The following is an 18,761-nucleotide window of genomic DNA, read 5'->3' as shown; positions in this document are numbered from 1 at the left end:
GATCACAGACCTTTGGTGACAGGACTCATTATCTTAATGAGCAATTTAGGAGGAGAGAACAGTTCATCTTTTTCAGTGAATGGAAAATGTCAGAGTTAATAGCCATCATTTTTATCACATCTGTAGCATACTGAAAAAATATGAAGTCTAAATCCAGGTGATAATATATTTGGGGTAGATGCAACATTCTGTAAGCACATAAGATTTAAGCTCAATGAATTAACATTCCTCTCTTGTATTCATACTAGCCCTCTTCACTTTTAACAGAATGTGTTAAGAAGTGGGGAGAACAGTGGGGAGTGAGAGGAAATTTCTTGATCTCCAATTAACAACTGCTACTCCCACTTCCTGCACTAATTCTGAAAAGCACTTAGACTCAGAATGTCTCCTGATGTGAGGGAATTTACTTTTAAAATATGGAAGCTTATTCTTCATTTTGGAGAAAAACAAATTTTCCTTGACTAGGTTATGAACTTAGTCAAGAAAAAATGCCTAGCTACAATACCTAGGCTTTTTAGCAGGTATTGCTAAAGGACTTCTGTCCTTCCAAATCTTTATGGAAGTCCCTTGGGTTAGCGGAAAGCACAGGAAGGTGGGCGTCCCCAGAAACAGAAGTAATGGAACAGGAAATGGTTAAATCTTCTACATGACAATTGAGCCTTCTTAATGTACTTATACCTGATAAAATCATATTTAACTTTCTCCCAAATACCCAGTTAATTATTTAAAGAAAGAGAAAAATTATAAATTAGCCTAAAGAAAATAAGCGAGCCAGTATGGCATGTGAGATAGCATCATAAATTCTGAAATCAAACACACTTGAGTCCAAAATCCAGGTCCACTGGTTTTTAGTCCCTTTTCTAGCTGTGTGGACAGAGTAAAGTGAGAAATTATTTAACTTCTCCAAGTCTCATGCTATGGAAATAACCATATTTCTATAGAAAGCATTTCCCAGAGTGCTTACAGTTACCAAGCAAGCAGTCAAAAAGTAGTACTTGGGAGGCAGGACAAGATGGCATCTGAGTGAGTGCACCCTCATCATCTCTCCTGCAAAAACCCAACTGAGTGAGGACCGAATCCTGCCTGAGTGAGCTGTTTTGGGAACCCGTAAAGCATGAGGTTTATGGATATTGATCTGGAGAGAATACAACAAAAGGAGTGCTTGCTCAAGGTAAAATCATGGGCTTCTGGCACTTGAACCCACAAGCTGTGGGAAGGCTAAGCCTTTCCACTAGGGCTACTAGCCACAGCATTCCCTGAACACCTCTGATCACATGGTGGAGTTCCCGAGCCCCTTATTCCAAAAAACCATGATCCCCAAACCTGTTCCCTGAACCCTGTGTACCCCAAACCTGCATTCCCCAAGCCCATGTTCTCTGGACCTAGCTCTCTCCTAACACAGGCATTCCCCTAGCCCACCAGTCTCAGCTAAACTTCGAGAGTGGGAGGATTCTGGTGAACGGTTCAGTGGGGTCCAAGGAATGCAGGTTAAAATGTCTAGTCCCCGCTCTTTTTGAGCTTGGAGGAGCATGCTAGCTGGCTTAGAGAGAGGATAGGAAGAGAGGTGAATCTGTTGAAAGAGCCCGATTTACCTAAACACCATGGGGTAAGGAAAATTGGCCTGGGAGAAGGTGGAGTCAGGAAATTAACTAGTCCTATGCAATACACCTAAGGGAGGGGGATAAGAGGACATGCTTGGTAGGCTTCCAATAGCATACTTAGGGTTCCTGGCAAGGTGTGGATGCTAGCTCTCAAAGAGAATAATTGTCATTTTTTTCTGTGGTGGGTTGGTTCATCGGGTCCCATTTGAATCTCAGAAGGGAGCTCTCACATGACCTTCCTGCTGCCCTGGGAGAGAGGGAAGTGAGAAAGGGAGAAAGGGGGAAGGACAGATTCCTAAGAAGTTTATTCAATTGTAAAGAGGCCACCTTACTTGAGGCCTTGTCTGGTGCTTTCTGTTTGTTTGTTTTCTTATCTTTCCTTCCACTTTATCCCCCATTGACTTTTTTTTCTCTTCTTTTTTTTTCTATTAGGTGCTGCAGGCAGTGTTTCTTGTCTGTTGTGCTTCCTCATCCTCGATATCCTCTTTTCTGTGTGCACTGATATTGGCTACCAACACTATACCCTTTCCTTTAGATCTTTCTATCTTCCATCTTCTCTTGTTGCTCTTACATTCCATCTTTCTTTGTTTAGCCCCCAATTTTCTGACTTTTTGTTTCTAACACCTCTATCCTGTTTTCTATCTTTTATTCACTCTTTATGTTATTGTCCTTTCTTTTCTCTTTCCCTCTCTCCTGATCACACAGAACTTTTAATTCATGTTATATTCTCCATAATTCAGTTTACCATCTCATTGTAGGTACTCCACTTTTTTATTGTTATAACTCTACACAGCTTACACAAATTTAATATTTATTCTCCTGGGTATCACATGGTTCTTCTGCTTACATCTACTATCAATACTATTATTACACTTTTTCTTTTTTTTAACTCTTTTGCTTTCCCTGGCCCTATATTTTCCTTCAAGGGAACTTAAACAACAACAAGGAAATAGAATAAGAAGAACAAAGTGTCAAAGAGAAGACATAACACACACAAAAATAACACCTAAATAAATCCTGAGACTAGATGGAAAAGCTAATCAACTGAGCAAACTCATCAAGATAAAATAATGACCAGACAGCAACAAAAAACTACAGACCATACTAATAATCAGGAAGACATGGCCCAATCCAATGAACAAACTAAAATCCAGGAAGAGGAGCAGAACATTGAACAACTGATCACAGCTCTCCAAACAAATGTCATGAACCAATTTAATGGAGTAAAGGAAGAGATTAAGGATATTAAGAAAACACTTTGAGAGTATACAGAAGAAATTGTAGACATACTCAAAAAGATAATGGACATGATAGTGATGAATGGCATAATCCAAGAAATCAAAAATACTGTCTCAGCAAATAACAGCAGATTTGAAGAGGCAAAGGAAAGAATTAGTGATGTGGAAGACAGTACATCTGAAATCAAACAGATATTAGAATTGATCAATAAAAGATAGGAAAAAACCAGCAGGGACTTAGGGACTTGAATGACAACACAAAATGCACAAACATGTGCATTATGGGCATCCAGAAGAAGAGAAGGGAAAGGGACAGAAGGGGTTTTGGAGGAAATAATGGCTGAAAACATCCCAAACCTATTGAGGGAGTTGGATGGATATATCCAGGAAGCACAATGCACCCCAAACAGTATAAATCCCAACAGGCCTACACCAAGACATATACTTGTCAAATTATTTAATGCTCAAGACAAAGAAAATACTGAAGACAGCAAGAGAAAAGAAAACCATCACCTACAAGGGAAGCTGCATAAGATTAAGTGCTGATTTCTTTTCTGAAACCATAGAAGCAAGAAGGCAATGGTATGACATAATCAAGATACTAAAAGAAAAAAATTTCCAGTCAAGAATATTGGAAAAGAATACAGCAAAGCTGGCATTCAAAAATGATGGAGAGTACAAAATATTCACACATAAATAGAAACTAAGAGAGTATGCCAACGAGAAACCTGCCCTTCAAGAAATACTAAAGGGAATTCTGCAGAAGGAAAGGAAAAACAGGAGAGACAGAGTTGGAAGAGAGTGTAAGAACAACTAAAAAGACAAAAAGAGAAAAAACAACATATGACATACACAAATCCAAAGAAAATATGGCTAATGTAAGTAATTCCTTGAGAGTAATAACAATGAATGTCAATGGATTAAACTCACCTGTCAAGAGACACAGATTGGAAGAATGGATAAGAAAATATGACCCATCTATATGCTATCTACAAGAAACCCATCTTAGATGTAAGGAGGTTGAAAGTGATTGTCTAAAAAACAATCTTGCAAGTAAACAGTAACCCAAAATAGCATAGGAGTAGCTACACTAACATCAGACAAAGTAGACTTTAAATGTAAAACTATTGTGAGAGACAAAGATGGACACTACATATTAGTAAAAGGGGTAATCTGTCAAGAAGAAAGAACAAACATAAACATTTATGCTCCTAACCAGGACACCTCCAACTACATGAGGTAAACACTGGAAAAAACTAAGGGAAGGAATAAATGCCGTGACAATTATAGTGGGAGACTTTAATACACCACTGCCACCATTGGACAGAACATCTCAACAGAGAATCAATAAAGAAACAAAGAAACAAAGAAACAAAGACTTTGAATAATATGTTAGAGGATCTGGACCTAATAGACATATACAGAACACTATACCCAAATACAGTAGTATATACATTTTTCTCAAGCAAATGTGGATTATTCTCCAAGGTAGACCACATGCTAGGCCACAGAGAAAGTCTCAATGAATTCAGAAAGATTAAAATCATACAAAATAATTTTTTTGACCACAGTGGAATGAAGGTGAAAATCTGCAAAGGCCAGAGACCCAGATTAGGCACCAAGATATGGAAGTTAAGCAACACACTCTTACACAAATAGTGAGTCAAGGAGGAACTCTCAAAAGAAATCAGTAACTACCTTGAAATTAATGAAAATGATGACACACATATCAAAACTTATGGGATACAGCAAAAGCTGTACTGAGAGGGAAATTTATAGCCATAAATGCCTATATTAAAAAAGAAGAAAGAGCTAAAATTGAAGACATAACTGCACACTTGGAGGAATTAGTAAAAAACAAAAAATTTAAAAAACTAAACACAAAGGAAGAAGAAAGAAAGAAATAACAAAGATCAGAGCAGAACTAAATGAAATAGAAAATAGGAAAACACTAGAAAAAATAAACAAGCAAAAGAGCTGGCTCTTTGAGACCAATAAAATTGACAAACCATTAGCTAGACTAAGAAAAAAAAATAGAGATAAGAAGCAAACACACAAAATAAGAAATGAGAAAGGGGATATCACCACTGAATCCACAGAAATAAAGACTATCATAAGAGGATACTTTGAAAAACTTTAATCCAACTAGAAAGACAATTTAGAGGAAATGGACAAATTCCTAGAAACTCATAAGCAGCCTACATTAAAGAAAAAAGAAATTGATGATCTCAACAAACCAATCACAAGTAAAGAGATAGAAAAAGTCATTAAAAACCTCCCAACTAAGAAGAGACCTGAGCCAGATGGCTTCACAGGTGAACTCTACCAAACATTCTGGAAAGAACTAATATCAGTTTTGCTTAACCTTTTTCAAAAAATCAAAATAGAAGGAACATTGCCTAACTCATTCTATGATGCCAAATTTACCCTAATACTAAAGCCAAACAAACACACCACAAGAAAGGAAAATTACAGACCAATCTCTCTAATGAAACTAGATGCTAAAATCCTCAACAAAATACTTGCTAATCATATTCAACAGCACATTAAATGAGTTATACACCATGACCAAGTGGGTTTCATCCATGGTATGCAAGGATGGTTCAACATAAGAAAATCAATGTAATACACCACATAAATGGATCGAAGGAAAAAAATCACATGATCATATCTGTAGATGCAGAAAAAGCATTTGACAAAATACAGCACCCTTTCTTGAAAAAAACACTGCAAAAGATAGGAAAAGAAGGAAACTTTTTTGAACATGATAAAGAGTATATATGAAAAGCCCACAGCTAACATCATTTACAATAGTGAAATCCTAAAACCTTTCCCTCTAAAAACAAGATAAGGATGCCCACTGTATCCCCTCCTATTTAACATTGGGTTAGGAGTACTTGCTTGAGCACTGAGGCAAGAACCAGATATAAAAGGCATCCAGATTGGACAGGAAGAAGTAAAAATTTCACTATTTGCAGATGACATGATCCTATACATAGAAAGTCCTGAGAAATCTACCTTCTAAACTTATGAGTTCAGTAAAGCAGCAGGTTATAAGATCAATGTACAAAAATCAGTAACATTTTTATACACCAGTAATGAGTGACCTGAGGAGGAATCAAGAAACAAATACCATTTACAATAGTAAATAAAAAAATCAAATACGTAGGAATAAATTTAACCAAAGATTTAAAAGACTTATACACAGAAAACTACACAACACTGTTCAAGGAAATCAAAGAAGACCTAAATAAATGGAAGAATATTCCCTGTTCATGAATAGGAACACTAAAATTATTAAGATGTCTATCCTACCCACACTAATTAATGATTTAATGCAATCCCAATAAAAATCAACAGCACATTTTTAATGAACTAGAAAAACTAACTATGAAATTTATTTGGAAAGGAAAGAGGCCCTAAATAGCCAAAGACATATTGAAAAGGAAAAATGAAATTGGAGGAATCACATTACCTGAATTTAAAACATACTACAAAGCTATAGAGGTCAAAATGGCATGGTATTGGCACAAGGATAGACATACTGACCAATGGAACCAAATTGAGAGCTCTGATATAGATACTCACATATACAGTCATCTGATATTCTATAAGGCCACTAAGCCCACTCACCTGGAAGAGAATGGCCTCTTCAATGAATGGCACTTGGAGCACTGGATATCCATATCTAAAAGAATGAAAGAGGATTCATTCATTCTCACACCTTATACAAAAATCAACTTAAGATGGATCAAAAACCTAAATATAAGAGCCAAGACCATAAAGAACTTGGAAAACAATGTAGGGAAGCATCTACAGGACCTTGTAATAGGAAATGGCCTCATGAACTTCACACCCAAAACATGAGCAGCTAAAGAACAAATAGATAAATGGGACCTTCACAAAATTAAAGCCTTTTGCACCTCAAAGGAGTTTGTCAAGAAAGTGAAAAGAGAGTCTACCCAATAGGAGAAAATATTTGTTAACCATATATCTGATATAAGACTAATATCCTGCATATGTAAAGAAATCCTATATCTCAAAAATAAAAAGACAAACAACACATTTTAAAAATGGGCAAGAGATTTGAACAGACACTTCTCCAAAGAAGAAATACAAATAGCTAAAAAGCACATGAGAAGATGCTCAAAATCACTAGCTATTAGGGAAATGCAAACCAAAATTGCAATGAGATACCACCTTACTCTCGTTAGACTGGCAGCTATTAAAAAAACAGAAGACTACAAGTGTTGGAGAGGATGTGGAGGAATGGAAACCCTCATCTACTGCTGGTGGGAATGCTGAAGGATTCAGCCATTCTGGAGGACAATTTGGTGCTTCCTCAAAAACCTAGCTATAGATTTGTCATCTGACCCAGTGATTCCACTCTTGGGTATATACCCAGAATAACTGAAAATAAGGATACAAAATGATATATGCACACCAAGTTCATATCGGCATTATTCATTATTGCCAAAAGTTGGAATCAACCCAAATGCCCATCAACAGATGAATGGATAAACAAAATGTGGTATATACACCCAATGGAATACTACTCAGCTGTAAGAAGGAATACAGTACTAACACATGGGATAACATGGATGAATCTTGAGGACCTTATATTGAGTGAAGCAAGCCAGCCTTGAAGGACAAATACTACGTAACTTCTCTGATATGAAATAAGCAAATCAAGCTGTTTCAGAGAGCTAGAGACTGCATAATAGGCTTACAGGAAACTGGAGGGAGAAGAAGGTTGTGAGCTGGTGTCTACATGGGTGAAATCTATGACAAAGTGGAGGTAATTAGTTTTGCAGGGAAGGGATATGACAGGGGCATAAGGATACTATTTGGTGGGGCTTTGCAGGATTGAGGGGGGCTAAGATTGGGAGGATGGGTCAGATGGCCTAAGGAATTGAGGGGAGGGTTGGGGGAGCAGATGAACATGGGAGATTGTCAGGTATGTGACTGAAACTATAAGGTTGAGAAAACTCTTTAGAAAATATAATAAGGAAGGGTTACTTGTTTAAGGTGGTTAATGGGGGGCATCTGGCACAGGGCAAGCTTCTAGGGAGTGTGTGAATGCTCATCTTGTCATATGATGTTATATCATTTGGTGGAGACCCATATAATAGTGGGAAGATGTACCCCCTTCCTGGGGAGGCCTGATAGTCTCAAACAGAGGGAAGGGTGTCTATCGAGGGCATTGTTGACTCCCAAAGGATGAAAACAGTCTAGTGTGTCAAGCCCTCACATTGTTGCAAGGATCTATGAATCTGGTCCTCCAAGCATTGAAGCTTGGTTTTCTCTGTGGGCACTGAGAGCAGGGGGAGAGAGGAATAGAATGGATGGAAGCAGGGGTAACTGGGGGGCAATGGAAGTGTTCCACAATATTGTGCAATGATGGATATAGGATATGTTAAATTTCACCAAAAATTTATAAAAGTGTATAGTCTAATTGCAAACTATAATGTAAGCCATAATGTAACTAAAAATTTAGAATAGTGTACAGTCTAAAATATAAACCATAATGTAAACCAAAATTGAACGATGGTTGGTAGCTCTGTTTCAATATCAGTACATCAGCTGTAGCAAATATAACATGACCATGTAAAAAGATTATTGCTGGGGAATGGGAAAAAGGGTTTGATGTTGGATATATGGGAGTCCCCTATATTGTATATGTAACTTTAGTGTGATCTAAAACTTTTTTGAAGACAAAATTAAAAATTTTTTTAAAAAGGATGTAGACAATGAGGAAGGAAAGAGATTGCCTTGCCTCTGTACATACAGGGCAACACCTATATACAAGTAATGAAAGGCAAAATGTCAAAAACAAAGTTTTATGATATTTTCATTTTTTAATACCCCAATTTATTTTTTACTTTATTTTAGTTTTTCTAAATTAGTATGTATTCTATTTCTAATCTTTCAACCAATCATTACTGTTTCATTTTCCTACTAATTAAATTTGGCAATATATTAGGCCTCATTTTTTGAAGAAGTTTTGGGCCACAGAAGTGTTCACAGATGGCAGGGGAGGAACACTGGTGTGGGGTGTTACTGATGGGGAACACATGGTTGGGAAGGAGTTCTCCAGGGCATGTATATAGGGTATATAAAAATGTTCAGATATTCGTTGGATATTTTCATAGTAGGCAGAGTTACAAATGACAACTGAGGGAGTGCTGAGTTCCTAACCAGGGGAGCCCTGTCACATTACCCAATGGAACATCAACAACCCCCCAAGTGCAAGGCCAAAGACCAGTGAAGAAGTTTGGTGCAATGTTGAGCCCTTGATACTGATGACTATGCTTATGAGCCTGTGTGCCAAAAATTTCAGCTAGGTCTAGATCTGCAGGGTGCCTAAGAGTTACCCCCTAAGAACTCCATGTTGCTCAAATGTGGCCACTCTCTAAGCCAAACTCAGCATGTAAATATGCATTACCTTCCCCATAGTGTGAGACATGACTCCCAGGATTGAGGTTCCCTGGCACTGAGGGATTATTTCCAATCACCAGCTGGTTATACAACTAGAAAAAGACCTTGAATAAAATGGGTAAACAAATGAGTTTATATGGTTAAGAGACTTCAAAATGAGTCAGGAGGTCATCAGATGGGTCACACTTACACCCGTCTCAGCAGGATTCCAGAGATAGCCAAAGTAGATACAACCCCAGGTACTGGTGCTCCTGAGGGCTATGGAGACACACATTCTATGGTCATGACAGATGGCTCTGGAGTTCATTGCCTTTCCAGTGAGCCCTACTTTGGAATTTGTGCTCCTTGAGTGTAATGGAATTGAACTCATGTGACCTTTCTACACATGCCTCTTCTGTCACTTTTACTGAATCTGTGGTTGGTACTGGGGTTGGTGTATACTCAGGAGACTTGAATCTCTGGACTGTCCATGTGTCAGCTGGGCCCTGAGACTCATCAGAGTTGCAACACTTACTCTCCGGTTCATTGGACTTACCCAGGTCAGTTAACAGGGAAGTGAAGATGCTCAGCCACCACACCAGGGAACTGAGCGTGCCTACATCTGCAAGCAGGAGAATCACATCCATCAGCCACATGGGATCTAAGCCCCTTCTCAATTTAGAGGTGGAGTGGACACCACCATCCCAGGGTCCACAGGATGGAAGAATAAAATATGGGTTAGAGTGGATTTACTGGTATTCTACTATAGAACTATTGTGACTCTAGCAATGAAAGAAATTGTATCATTGATGTGGAGACAGTGGTCACTGTAGTTTACTGAGGGCAGGGAGAGGGAAGAAGAGATGTGATGTGGGGGCATTTTTGGGACTTGGAGTTGTCCTAAATGATATTGAAGGGACAGATGCTGGACATTATATATCCTGCCTTAACCCACTGAATGTACTGGGGGAGAGTGTAAACTACAATGTAAACTATAATCCATACAGTGTAGCAGTGCTCCAATGTATTCACCAAATGCAATGAATGTGCCACAATGATGAAAGAGGTTGATGATGTGGGAGGAGTGGGGGGATTGGGGTGTGGGGTATAGGGGGACCTCTTATATTTTTTAATGTAACTTTTTTTGTGATCTATGGATCTTTAAAAAAAAGACCAAAAAATTTTTAATTAAAAATAAATAAAATAAAATAGGCACTGCCTCTCTTGCTATTTCTAAGACTGCTATTATCATAGAACATTGATAGGTTATTACCATGGAATTACAATATTTCTAAATTATGATGTTTTCTGCATTCTTTTATTATATACCATTTGCATTAATGTCATATGAAGCATATTCCACCATATGTGAATGGATACTTACATTATCCTTATTGTAATTGTAGAATGTATTGTGATTGAAGTGGGAAATTTTAGTTTGTGTAAATATTTCTAGATACAAATTAAATAAATAAAAACAATAACAAAATGGTCCTCTACAACACAATGAACACTAATGTAAACTATGGACTATAGTAATAGTATAATTACAGTAATATATTTTCCTCAAGTGTAAAAAAGGTACCACATTAATGCAGGTGTTAATAATAGGTTGGTATATGAGAACTCTGTATTTTTTCTATGATTTTCCTGTAAACCTACAACTTATATAACTAAATAATAAAGAGCATTACCAGAAACCAAAAAATTAATATTGTATAGAAGGAATACATAAAAAATAATAAAATATATAATCTAAGTTGGGGTCCAATGCCTTAAAGCAAATAACATTTCCTTTAGAATTTATTTATAGAGCTCGTCCTGAAATTTTTTTAAATAAGAAAGCATAACATTTGCACACACAAAATTATATGTAACACAACAATCCCAAAATTCTCAAGATTGGAGAATGAACAATAGACTAAAGTGACTTATTATTATTTTACCATGGACTTATTATTATTCTAGCAATGGAAGAACTCATCATTGATATAAAGTCAGTGGTCACCAGAGGTTCTGTGGGGAGGGAGAGGGAAGACTAACATGGGAACACTTTCAAGACATTGGAATTGTCCTGCATGACATTGCAATGATGGATATAGACCATTATATATTTTGTCATAATTTAGAAAATTGTGTGTAAACTGTGATGTAAACTATAATCCATGGTTAGTGGCAATGCTTCAATATGTGTTCATCAATTGTAACATATATAGCAAAATAATGAAGGATGTTGTTAATGTGGGAAGTGTGAGAGGGGGGCATTTGGAAATCCCCTGTATTTTCTATTTAACATTTATGTAATCCAAAGTATCTTTAAAAAATTAAAAAATAAATGTATTAAAAATAGAAAATAGTACTTATTATGCTACTTATAATAATAATCTTTATTTCTACCTCACAGATAAACTCTGTTAACATTTAGCCTGTAATCCCATTTTTTCTATGTGTATGCTTGCACGTATTTTATAAACACTATGCATAATGTTTGTAGTTTGCTTTTTAAGAACAATTAATCATATTATTGTATTCATCTTTCCATGTCAATAAATAAAGTTCCACAAAATAATTTGCATTAGCTGCATAATAATCTTTTGTCTTCACATTAATTGAGTTGACTTATCCCTCTAAAGCTGAGCATTTAGGATGTGCCCTTATTTTCATTACAATAAACAATGCTGTGATAAAGAACCTCACACATATATGCTTTGATATAATCCTCATTACATTAATTTCTTAGAAGGAAAGCACTGGGTCAAATAAAGTGTATGTGCACTTTTTTAGAATTTTGACACATTTTGACAAACTCCCTTCCTGAAAAGACTCCCACACAGAATCTATTGAGAGTTCTCTTTTTCTGCCACTTTAGCCACATAGGGTATTGTAATTTAATACTCAAAGATTTTTAAAAATTGCCAATATAAAGAAATGAGGAGTTTCATTGAAGTTACTATAAAATAAAAGCACTTTAAAAGCTAATTGAAATCTCCCAATTGTTATTTTCCAGTTGAAGTTTCTTCTAGAGCAGGGCTCAGCAAACTATGGCCCATGTACCAAATCTGTTTCTGTGAGCTAAGAATTATTTTTAAAGATGAACATTTGCAATTGATATGATGATATGGAACACTAAATTTAACTCCAATTTTAGCAGAATGTTATTTTTAAAAAAAGATTTCAATTTTTCTCATTAGCCAAACTATATTACAAAAGCTTGTACTCAATTACTATTATTTTATTTTGATTTTGTAAAATAAAAATTGTGGAAATTTGTTTTCTCTCTTGTTATATAAGTATCTGCATTACATTCTGGATTTTGTATCTTGGTTCACAAAGTATAAAATATTTTTAATGGATGCTCTAGAAAAGTGGTTGGCTAAGCCAAGGACTGCTCCCTGTAAGGAGAGCCACCCAGTGTGAAAAAAGTGCAGTCTGCCCAGGAATGGCACAGCACACATAGAGAGCTGATGCAGCAAGATCACGCAACAAAGAGACACTAATTCCGGGTGCCACTGACAAGAATAAGAGTAGACACAGAAGAACACATAGCAAATGGACACAGAGAGCAGACAACTGGGGGGGGGGGGGGAGGGGAGAGCAATAAATTAAAAACAATAATAAAAAAAGAAGAGGAAACTAATGTTGATTCAAACAAACTAACACTCAAAACTCTTGAGCAAGAATTATTCCCACAACAAGAGAGGAAAACTGTAATTTTATTTTTTATTTTTATTATTTATTTCTCTCCCCTGCCCCCCCCCCCCAGTTGTCTGTTTCCTGTGTCCATTTGCTGCGTGTTCTTCTTTGTCCGCTTCTGTTGTCAGCAGCATGGGAATCTGTGTTTCTTTTTGTTGCGTCATCTTGCTGCCTCAGCTCTCCATGTGTGCAGCGCCATTCCTAGACAGGCTGAACTTTCTTTCATGCTGGGTGGCTCTCCTTACGGGGCGCACTCCTTGCACGTGGGGCTCCCCTACATGGGGGGCACCTCTGCGTGGCAGGGCACTCCTTGTATGCATCAGCACTGCACATGCGCCATCTCCACGTGGGTCAAGGAGGCCCGGGATTTGAATGGCAGACCTCCCATTTGGCAGGATTCCCTATCCATTGGGCCAAGTCCATATCCCCTATAATTCTAAAAGGAATAAATAGGCATAGAACAGAAATCATAAACCTACCTTTCTTCATTTTTGAGCCTTTTATTTAGGTTGTGACAACAAATTTACAATGAAGCTATTCGTTCACTTTGTACCAAAATGTAATGAAATGGTTAGGAGCAAAAAAATAAATAAAAAATAAACACAGGAATAGAATTGGGTTGTTTTTTCCATAATTTTGACTTTCTTGATGTTTGTGCATTTCCAGAAGGTTTAGCATAATTGCCTCTTTTTCCTTCCTGAAGCTCATTTAGATACATCCTGACACATTCCCACATGCATAGCTCTTTTACCCTGAGGTTTAGTTTGGCAGGCAAATTCTTTCAAATAAGCAAGAAAGAAAATAGTCTGTACTTTACTGGTGTAAGCTATTAATAACAACAAAATAACATTTCAATTCCATAACGGGAACTCTGGGCACTGGAATTAAAATTTCAATGAACAATTTATATCAAAGTTATCCCCACTTCTGGAATCAGAGAGGGTTTGACAATTACAACATAATTAATAGAATTGTCGAAAGAATAATAATGATAAGGCTAATGTTTCAGTGCTTATTCGTTGCAGGTCCAGTAAGTCATGAGAGCCAGATCCATCTAAATTTCAGTAGTAATGGATAAGCACAGACCTAGACCATAGTGAGTGAGTGTTCATCATTAACTGCATCATCGGTGAAGATAATAATAACATTATTATCTGCATATTAGAGATGCAGTTTTGCAAATTGCCTCACTTGCAAAGCTAGGAAGGAGTAGGCTTTGAGCCCATGCCTCTTGGCCCCAGATCCATTTGTTCATCTGCAACATTCTTCTGCCACTCAACCTTCCTGATAATGGAAGAAGGGAAGATTATGTTAAGATAAATTCTAGTCTCAACTATCACTGAAATAATAAATAGAACTTTAGAGACACAGGGAAAGACTGCTGACACTGAAAAAGGAGGTCCCTATCTGTGGTCTACAAAACGCTTTTAGAATGAAAAGCAGATAAATGAGCTCCGTAACAATCTAAACACATTGGACTGTTAAATAGAGCAAAGCGACTTTCCTCAAATCAGGCTTAGGTTAAAAAAGAAAAGGATTGCTCAGGACCTAGCAGTCCCAGACTCCTCAAAAGGTGATGCAACCACACATTGCCAGTAGGTGTGGAGCGAGGTGGCAGACACGGCTAAGACTCATGAGAATCAGATGAAAGTATCCACCATTACCCAAAGGCAATGCGGATAGGAATTCCCCAAATGGGTGTGGGGGGAGGCTATGTGGTTTGATAAAGTGGGGGAAATCTTTATTAAAAAGAGGTATGAGGGTTTCTTTACTACAGCATTCCTAGCGTCCTTTATATGCTAAAGTGAATCTCCAAGAGAGTCCATGATATGATAGGCAGAATTTGTTAAACTTATTGGAATACAGCATTCTCTTTTCTTAAAAAAAAGATGTTAATATTTTGATGTTTGCTATTCCCCATGGAACAGAGTTTGAACAAGTTGATCAGCTTTTATTCTTCTTGTTCTGTGGTTAAGAAATATCAAAGTGCATTGCTAGGAGAAAGATCTATGCCATGTGTCTTCAGAATTGACATTTATATACACATGTAAAATAGGATCATGAATCAGCCAAAACAGTTTTTCTTATCAGGTACATCAGCCTGGGATCCATAAGCAGGTCTATTAAAACTAGAGGTTCATTCAACTAGTTGGGTTGAGGAGAGAAACAAAGAGACAAAAATGTGTATTTTATTTTTCTCTGCTGTTATCTGGAGCGAAACACCATCAGAGATTCGAAGTGTTCAGTCCAAAAAAAAAGTTTAAGAACCCACTTTATTTTATACAGTAAAAATAATCTGGAAAGCAGATGTGGCTCAAGCAATTGAGCTCCACCTACCACATGGGAAGTCCCAGGTTCAGTTCCCAGTGCCTCTTAAAAGAAGACAAGCAGGACAGCAAGCTGACACAATGGGCTCACATAGTGAGCTGACGCAACAAGATGACACAACAAGACACACAAGGAGGAAAACATGAGAGACACAACAGAGCAGGAGCAGAGGTGGTTCCCTCTCACATGGGAGGTCCCAGATTCAGTTTCCGGTGCCTCCTTAAAAAAAAGATGAGCACTCAAGGAAGAGACATAGCAAGTGCAAACAATGAGAGGGTGAGAAGAAATAAATTAAAAAAATAAATCTTTAAAAATAATAATCTTTGCACAGGTAATTTTAACAATGAATTCCAAACACTCTTGTGATTTCAGACAAATCATAGATTCTCTGGGACTTAGTTTCCTCATCTGAATTAGGAAGACGGTTTTCCTTGTGCCACCTACTTTACAGAGTTTATATGGAGATGAAAATTACAGAACAGATACAGAAAAGCCTTGAATATAAAGTGCTATACAATTGTTATTATTATTATTGTTGTAACATTAAATCATATTTCCTCCACCAGAGGCAATGTAGGAAAGGGGGGGGAGAAAAACTAGCATATTTGAGATTACTAATGTGCATCTGAAAACTACCACAATCTACAAAGAAATGAGAAATCATCAAAAAAAAAGGAACTAAAATCTAAGTAAAGCTGTCTGTAGGGCAAGCTCACTATGCCAATTAAGTCATCTGATAAGTCCATTCAAATCTAGACAAGAAGCCTATTGACCTCAAGTAACTGCTGCAAAAGCAGCATTTTAAGTGAATGACATGTAGGTATTAAACTTTTAAAGCAATGTTAATAATATACTTGCTTACATCTATACTTGCAAGGAAGCAAATCTGTGGTATTGGTTGGACCTTAAAAATAGCATCAGCGTCAATTAAATTTGTTTTGTAAATGGCAATAGCTCTGTGGCTTGTTACCACGAAATATAAACCATTCACCATGCCTAAGTGCTATTCAGATGATAAGGGGGGAGGGGAGGAGGTTTAAAAAACAGTAGTAGTTAAGTGTCTTCCACTTAGTACACCTCTTTCATTGCAGATAAGGAAACTGAGGTTCAGAGAGGTGTAACCAAGGTCACATGGTAAGAAATCAGGGGTAGGTTTCTAAGTCTGGTCTCTGATTCAAAATCCTTTCCCTTTCAGCACATTTGCTGTTTCTCCAACTAAAACAAAACCTAAACAATTTATTTAAAAATCAATAAAACTAAAAACGAATGTGAAGAAATGTTTTGGATGGTATAAAAGAAAAGCAAATCTAGGTGCCGCTGGTGGGCTCCAAGGTAGCCACCCGAGGCGGAGAAGGCAGGTCAAGGCCGCTGCCCGATGCAATCGGCTCTGCTCGGCCGGTGTAAGGGCGAACGAGCCACACAGGTGTTGGTGCCAGAAAAATAGAATAATTGATGGAAAACAGACACTGGGCTATAGACACTCATGCCTATGCTTCCGAAACTGATATCTCAGCACGTCTGAGCATCTTTTGTGAGTCGTGAACATCGAGGACCACTCAAAGTTATCAGATGTACAATGGAAGACCCATCACTTGGTTAAAGTATTACCTGCTACATCTTTTACAAAAAACAAAATAGACCTGAGTCTAATTGGTATGTGCTAGGACAGAGAAAAAGCTGAAAGTTGTCTTTGACACCTATCACATAAGTATGTTAGGCTTCCAGCAAAGTCCTCAATATACTCAAATGCACACAATATTGTAACACTTCACATTTGGTGGCAGAATCTACTGTGAGGTCTCATCCTCTTTTTTTTTTTTCTTTTTTTAAATACACAGATCTACCCCTAAATATAGGTATATATTTGTATGTATAAGTAAAATAGCCATAGATTACAGATAAGCAAAAACTTTGCTTTTGTTACCACAAAGACTGCCAACAATTCAGAGGTGTCTTAGTCAAGATTCTTGCCAATTCAAGCTCTTTGGATTAGGGTCCTCAGTGATGCAGCTTTACCCTTTGGTGTGGGGATATTATGATGTCTGTAAGACTCAGATTTACACAGAAGGGGAAATTTGGGATTATGTGGCCTGTCAGCTGGAATCCATGGACATGACAAACCATCTAAAAGTGAAACTAGATCCTCCAGATATTACCTATGGAGACCCTCTGGAGACATTCTGTGGAATGGGAGAACCCTACATGTGCAATAATGAGTTTGATGCAGCTATCCCTGAGCTGGCTCATCCCCCTGAGCTGATGTTTGGTTTGGAAGAAAGACATCCCACCACATTTTGGCAGTCTGCTACTTGGAAAAAGTATCCCAAGCCTCTCCAGATTAACATCACTCTGTCTTGAAGCAAAGTCATTAAACTTACACACAACACAGTTGTCAGGGTATCCAGACCAAATGATCTGAAGAAACCTCTTGATTATGAACAAATACAGCAGCCCCATCAGTATTATGACACAGACTGCTTAAATGCTTTTCACATGGATCCTAAATCCATGAAGGATTTATCACAGCATATGGTCTCAGAAATCATTTGCACAGAAGAGTACTCCCTGGAGTACATGACAAATAGCAAAATAATCCACTTTGAAATCAAAGATAGGTTCACATTTTTTGCTGGACCTTAGCTGCATAATATGGGTTCCCTCTATGGACAGCCGGATTCGCCCCGCTTTGCCCCAGTTGTCTGTTCTTGGTGTCCATTTTGCTGCGTGTTCTTCTTTTTGTCCACTTCTGTTGTCAGCAGCATGGGAATCTGTGTTTCTTTTTTGTTGCGTCATCTTGCTGCATCAACTCTCCATGTGTGCAGCGCCATTCCTGGGCAGGCTGCACTTTCTTTCATGCTGGGTAGCTCTCCTTACAGGGCGCACTCCTTGCACAGTGCCTTGCACGTGGGGCTCCCCTATGAGGGGGGCACCCCTGCGTGGCACAGCACTCCTTGCATGCATCAGCACTCACCTGTATGGGCCAGCTCCACACAGGTCAAGGAGGCCCGGGGTTTGAACTGCGGACCTCCCATGTGGTAGGCAGACGCCCTATCCATAGGGCCAAGTCTGCTTTCCGAGATTTCTTTAAAATCACAGAACTATGGCTAAGGCTTTTAAGACCAGACACTAGGGAAATATTTGTAGATGAGCAACACTTGGAACACTATTTTTATGCACTCTCAGATGTAAAGGTGCATGGAAGGGAGAATGATGCCCAGTAAATAAGAATATACAAATGAGAAGCCTAGTAAACATAATTACTTGTTATAAAAAATAAGCATTGATATTGAACTCCAGTGGAAATGCTTAGAATAAAGATTACTGGCTAAAGCTTCCCAAACTTGCTTAAACAAATCACATCTATTAACACCCTAAAGAACAAGTGTCCACAAAACTCATCTGGGGTAACAAGGTTCCTTTCTACACCAACATCACTCAACACTTTGTATGATGTGAGGAAATAAATAAAACAGGCATATCTGGG

At 37.7% G+C, this 18,761-nt stretch overlaps 1 pseudogene; it reads left to right on the top strand.

Moving 5' to 3' along the window:
- The first annotated feature begins 1,114 nt into the window (after positions 1–1,114).
- LOC101432609 (netrin-G1 pseudogene) lies at positions 1,115–18,498 on the top strand (annotated as a pseudogene).
- Positions 18,499–18,761: the final 263 nt, after the last annotated feature.

The sequence above is a fragment of the Dasypus novemcinctus genome, chromosome 1, assembly GCF_030445035.2.
Source record: "Dasypus novemcinctus isolate mDasNov1 chromosome 1, mDasNov1.1.hap2, whole genome shotgun sequence".
Classification (NCBI taxonomy): Eukaryota; Metazoa; Chordata; class Mammalia; order Cingulata; family Dasypodidae; genus Dasypus; species Dasypus novemcinctus.
This window is presented reverse-complemented; position numbering and strand designations above follow the sequence as displayed.